Source organism: Muscardinus avellanarius, assembly GCF_963383645.1.
Source record: "Muscardinus avellanarius genome assembly, chromosome: 11".
NCBI lineage: Eukaryota > Metazoa > Chordata > Mammalia > Rodentia > Gliridae > Muscardinus > Muscardinus avellanarius.
The window spans coordinates 6582775-6588351 of record NC_137797.1 but is presented as its reverse complement, the minus strand read 5'-3'; the positions used below and the strand labels follow the sequence as shown (position 1 = coordinate 6588351).

General features: G+C 47.0%; 1 pseudogene across 1 annotated transcript; it reads right to left on the bottom strand.

Annotated features, from left to right (window-relative positions):
* Positions 1–2216: 2216 nt before the first annotated feature.
* LOC308269382 (small ribosomal subunit protein eS21-like) lies at positions 2217–2559 on the bottom strand (annotated as a pseudogene). The gene has a single exon. The product of its transcript is annotated as a small ribosomal subunit protein eS21-like (transcript).
* Positions 2560–5577: the final 3018 nt, after the last annotated feature.

Here is a 5577-nt window from a genome sequence, read left to right as displayed (position 1 = left end):
CGGGGCGAAATAGTGCATGCCTGTAACCCCAGTATGATCCCAGACAACTCAGAAGCATTGCCTCCACACCCGGCTATTCTATTTCTCACAATAACTCTACTTGATAGGGTAGTAACCCCATTCTATACAGAATTCTATAGAGAATGGGGTTAAACCAGTCAAACTTGCTAACATTAACTGACCATTATTCTAGTACTTTCCAAGCATTGCTTCCTTCCGTCCCGGTGGAGAGGATGGTAGGAGTGGACCCAAACGGGCTGGGAAGCTGAAGCAGGTAACTTGCTGGGGGTGACATGAAGCAGAGAGAAAAGAGCAGAGTCAGGATGGAAACCCCAGTCACTGGACCAGAGGCCTGTGCTGGTCCACGCCACCGCTGGGAGAATGATAATAAGGACCCTGTAGCAGCGGGGGAGGATGTCAAGGTTAAGATGTTAAAAGAAGAGCTGGGTGTGGTGGCTCACGCTTATACTCCCAGCATTTGGGAGGCTGAGACAGGAGGATCACGGTTCGCGGACAGCCTCAGCTACTTAGTGAGGCCCTCTGCAACTCAGTGAGACCCTGTTTCAAAATAAAGAATCAGCCAGGCGTGGTGCCGCATGCTTGTAATCCCCGCGCTTGGGAGGCTGAAACAGGAGGATATTGCAGGCTCAAAGCCAGCCTCAGCTGGTTTAAGAGACCCTGTTTCCAAATAAAATATAAAATAGGTCTGGGAGTATAGCCCGGAGGTAGAAGGCCCCTGGGTTCCATCCCCAGTACCACCAAAAAAAAAATATTAAAAAATTTAAAAATTTTTTAGAAAACTAAAAAAATAAAGAATCAAAAAGTAGGGCTGGGGGTGTAGTTCGGAGATATACTGCCCCTGGGTTCTATCCCCAGCACCGGAAAAAAAAAAAAAAAAATGCAGGCAGGCCTGCCATAGTGGCGCACACCTGTAATCTAATCCCAGTACTTGGGAGCCTGAGACAGGAGGATCTCAGGTTAGAGGGCAACCCCAGCAAGTTAGCAAGACCCTGTTTCCAAAACAAAAAAATAAAACAGTCTGAGGGTAGCTTGGAGGTAGAATGTCTCTGGGTTCAATCCCCAGTACCATAAATAAATAAGAAAATAAATAAATAAATAGGTAAGAATATAGTTTGGAGGTAGAATGTCCTTGGGTTCAATCCCTAGTACCAAAGAAAGAGAGAGAGGGAAAGGAAGGAAGGAAGGAAAGGGTAGCTGGAATGGTGGCATATACCTATAATTCTAATTTGGGAGGCTGGGATAGGAGGATAACAGGTTAGAAGTTAGCCTCAGCAACATAGCAAGACCTTCATAACTTAGAGACAAAATTAAAAAAATAAAGCTGGGTTGTGGTGGCGCTCACTAATCCCAGTACTAGAGAAGCTGAGACCGAAGGATTGCATGTTCAGAACCAGCCTCAGATACTTAGGCCCTCAGCAACTTAAGACCCTGTTTCAAAATAAAAATAAAATTGGCCTGGGAGTGTGGCTTGGAGGTAGAGTACCCCTGGGTTCAATCTCCAATACCCAAAAAAAAATTAAGTTAAAATAACAAATAAAAAGGGCTAAGAATGTAGCTCAGAGCTAGAATGCCTTTGGGTTCAATTCCAAGAAAGAAAGAAGAAAGAAAGAAAGAAAGAAAGAAAGAAAGAAAGAAAGAAAGAAAGAAAGAAAGAAAGGAAGGAGCCGAGTGTGGCAGCAGAGGCTTGTAATCCCAGTACTTGGGAGGCTGAGACAAGAGGATCACAGGTTCAAAGCTGATGACTAAATCATCAATTTAGTGAGGCCTTCTGCAATTTAGTAAGGCACTGTTTCAAAATAAAAGAATAACTTGGGCATAGTTGCACACTTTTGTAATCCCAGGATTTGGGAGGCCCCAACAGGAGGATGGCAGATTAGCAGCCAGCCTCTGCTACTTAATGAGAAACTTGGCAATTCAGTGAGACCCTTTTTTTTTTGTAAGTCTGGGGACGGAACCCAGGGGCATTTGACCTCCGAGCTCCACCCCCTGCCCTATTTTTCATTCTTTATTTTGAACACGGTCTCACTAAGTTGTGGAGGGCCTAAGTAGCTGAGGCTGTCCACGAACCGCGATCCTCCGGTCTCTGCCTCCCAAATGCTGGGATTACAAGTGTGCGCCACCATGCCAGGATTTTTTGTTTGTTTGTTTTCCATGGTTTATTTATGACAAATAATCTGCATCATAACTTTCTCCAGTTAAGAGTTCTTTGAGACGATGCCATCTGCCTTGGCCAGCCAAAGAATGGAGTCATCTGACTCACCCATCCTGCGAGTGGCCCCACAGCGTAGGTCTTACACTGACCATTAAACCTGCCTGTGGCCTTGTCAGCCTCGGCCGCGTTCATCTGGATGGATGCGTGCTCCTTGGCACTGATGATACGGTTGCTGGCAGAGCGTTTGCACGGCACGGACAGGTCCACGAACTCGCCAGCGTCGTTCTGCATGTTGAGACCGTACCGGCTGCCTGCACGAGTGCGAGCACAGAAAGGAAGTGGGGCGCGCCCCCGGCGGTGATCCTTTTTTTTTTTTTTTTTTTTTTTAATTTTGAAACAGCGTCTCACTGAGTTGCAGAGGGTCTCCCAACATTGCTGAGGCTGTCCTCAAATATGCAGTTCTCCTGTCTTGGCCTCCAAAGCATGGGATTACAGGCATGCACTACCACACCCAGCTCTCTGCTCTTCTTATCTCCCTGCGTGGCTCTCAAGGCAAGCACAGGATTCCTCTCGTTTCCTCCTCTCTGGCAGTTTGACACGGCTGCCTAAACACCACTGTCTAGGCTGCTCGTCCAGGCATTTCTCCAGCTCCGCTTTGCCAGCTGTGGACATCGTTGCGAACATTTCTCAATGTTACCTCCAGACTCCTTCTGCAGTCATACTTTTCTTTTTGTTTTGTTTAGTATTTTTGTTCTTTTGTTTTTTCAGTACTTGAGGTTGAACCCAAGGGGCATTCTACTGCTGAGCTAACACCCCAGTCCTTTTTTTTTTTTTTTTTTTTTGTGGTACTAGAGGTGGAATGTAGGGGCATTCTACCTCTGAGCTACACCCCCTGTGCTATTTTTTCATTCTTTATTTTGAAACAGGGTCTTAATAAGTTTAGGAGGGCTTCACTAAGTAGCTGAGGCTGTCTTTGAACCGCGATCCTCCTGTCTCAGCCTCTGAATGCTGCTGGGGTTACAAGCATGTACCACCTCGCCAGACTAGAATCATAGTTTTGAGGACAGCTTCAGCAAGTAACTCATCAACTATCAACCTAGTGAGATTTTGTTTAAAAAAAATAATAGGGCTGTGAGTATAGCTTGGAAGTAGAGGGCCCCTGGATCAATCCCCAGTACCAAATAAAATCAAACAAAATAAAAAGGGCTTGGCAAGTAGCTCAGAGATAGAAAACCCCTGGATAAAATATCCAATACCCCCCCAATAAAAATCTGTTGAGACATTCACTCAATAATTAATTACAGAGCCAGGCATAGTGGTGCACGCTTGTAATCCCAGCATTTGGGAGGCTGAGACAGGAGGATTGCAGTTCACGGACAGCCTTGGCTACTTAGTGAGGCCCTCTGCAACTCAGTGAGACCTTGTTTCAAAATAAAGAATAAGCCGGGCATGGTGGCACACACTTGTAATCCCAGCATTCAGAAGGCTGAAGCCAGAAGATCGCGGTTCACGGACAGCCTCAGCTACTTAGTAAGGCCCTCTGCAACTTAGTGAGACCCTGTTTCAAAAATAATTAATAAGCCAGGCGTGGTGGCGCACGCTTGTAATCCCCGCACTTGGGAGGCTGAGACAGGAGGATCGCATGGGTTTGAAGCCAGCCTCAGCTACTTAGTGAGGCTCTCAGCAACTTAGTGAGACCCTGTTTCCAAATAAAATATAAAGAAGGTCTGGGAGTAGAGCCCGGAGGTAGAAAGCCTCTGGGTTCCATCCCCAGTACCACCAAAAATAAATAAATAAAAAATAGGGCAGGGGGTGTAGCTCAGAGATCAAATGCCCCTGGGTTCCATCCCCAAACCCACAAAAACAAACAAACAAAAAAGAATAAAAAATAGGGCTGGGAGCGCCGGGCTGGTGGCACACACTTTGTAATTCCGGCGGAGACAGGAAGATCATGCAGGTTTGAAGCCAGCCTCACTGGCTTAAGAGATACTGTTTCCAAATAAAAATATAAAAAATAGGTGTCTGGGAGTGTAGCCCAGAGGTAGAAGTGTATCCAGGAACCCCAGTACCACAAAAAAAAAAAAAAAAAAAAAAATACAGCCCAAGAACCTGTCCTTCACACTGTTATAATTTGGAGACAGGGAAGTGTTAAGTGTTGCAGCTGGAGGAGCACACTTCTGGACGTACCCAGGAATGCAGCGCACCCGCCAACATGCAAAGCTCTGAATTCCTCGCAGCTGCGTCATGATTAGAAGGCAATTACCCTGGCCCTTCTCACTTTGTTTTGGTTTGTTTCTTGGCCTGTGCTCGTCCGCTCACGTAAAACCTAAAACCGTACCAGCAAGTCCAGCTCTCCGCTCTCTCCCACGTGCCTCTGGGCCTCTGGGCCTGGAGCATGCACCTGCCCAGAGGCAGCGGGGCGTGCCTGCCCCATGGAGCTGCCCAAGGGGGGCACCTCAGTGCCCCAAATCAGGGTCGCCCTGCCTGCCTGCCTGCCTTCCTTTCTTTCTTTCTGTCTGTCTTTTTCTAGTACTGGAGGTTGAACCCAGGGGCATTCTACCTCTGAGCTATCCCACCAGTCCAATTCAATTTGTGTGTGTGTGGAGGGGTACTAGGAATAGAATTCAGGGGCATTCTACCTCCCAGCTATTTCACCAGCCACATATTTATTTGTTTACATATTTTGGGGGGTTCTGGGGATGGAACCCAGGGGCATTCTACCTCTAAGCTCCACCCCCAACCCTATTTTTTTTTTTTTTTTTTTTTTTGGTGGTACTGGGAGTGGAACCCAGGGGCTTTCTACCTCTGGGCTATACTCCCAGACCTTTTTCATATTTTATTTGGAAACAGGGTCTCACTAAGTTGCTGAGAGCCTCACTAAGTAGCTGAGGCTGGCTTCGAACCTGTGCGATCCTCCTGTCTCAGCCTCCCAAGCGCTGGGATTTTAAGTGTGCGCCACCACGCCCGGCTCCAACCCTATTTTTTATTCTTTATTTTGAAATAGGGTCTTACTAAGTTGCAAAGGGCCTCACTAAGTAGCTGAGGCTGTCCTTGAACAGCCATCCTCCTGTCTCAGCTTCCGGAATGCTGGGGTTACAAACGCGCAGCACCAGGCCTGGAGCTTGCCTTCCTGGTTTGAGGGCCCTAATCCTGATGGATACTCTGTCTCAACCTCTACTAAGTGGGAAAGCTCATTTAGGGTTACAATGTTACCATTTGTACCAAAGTAAACCAAGAGTCAACAATGCCGAAGGGACAGTTTTGAAACTGAAAGGAGACCTTACAAGGCCCAGACTTGACTTGATACCTGATACAATGTAAATTCCCTCAGGAACTCTCTCCCCCAGGACTTTCCCCAGCTCCTGCATAGCAATCCTGGGGCACCCTTCATCAAACACCAGAAC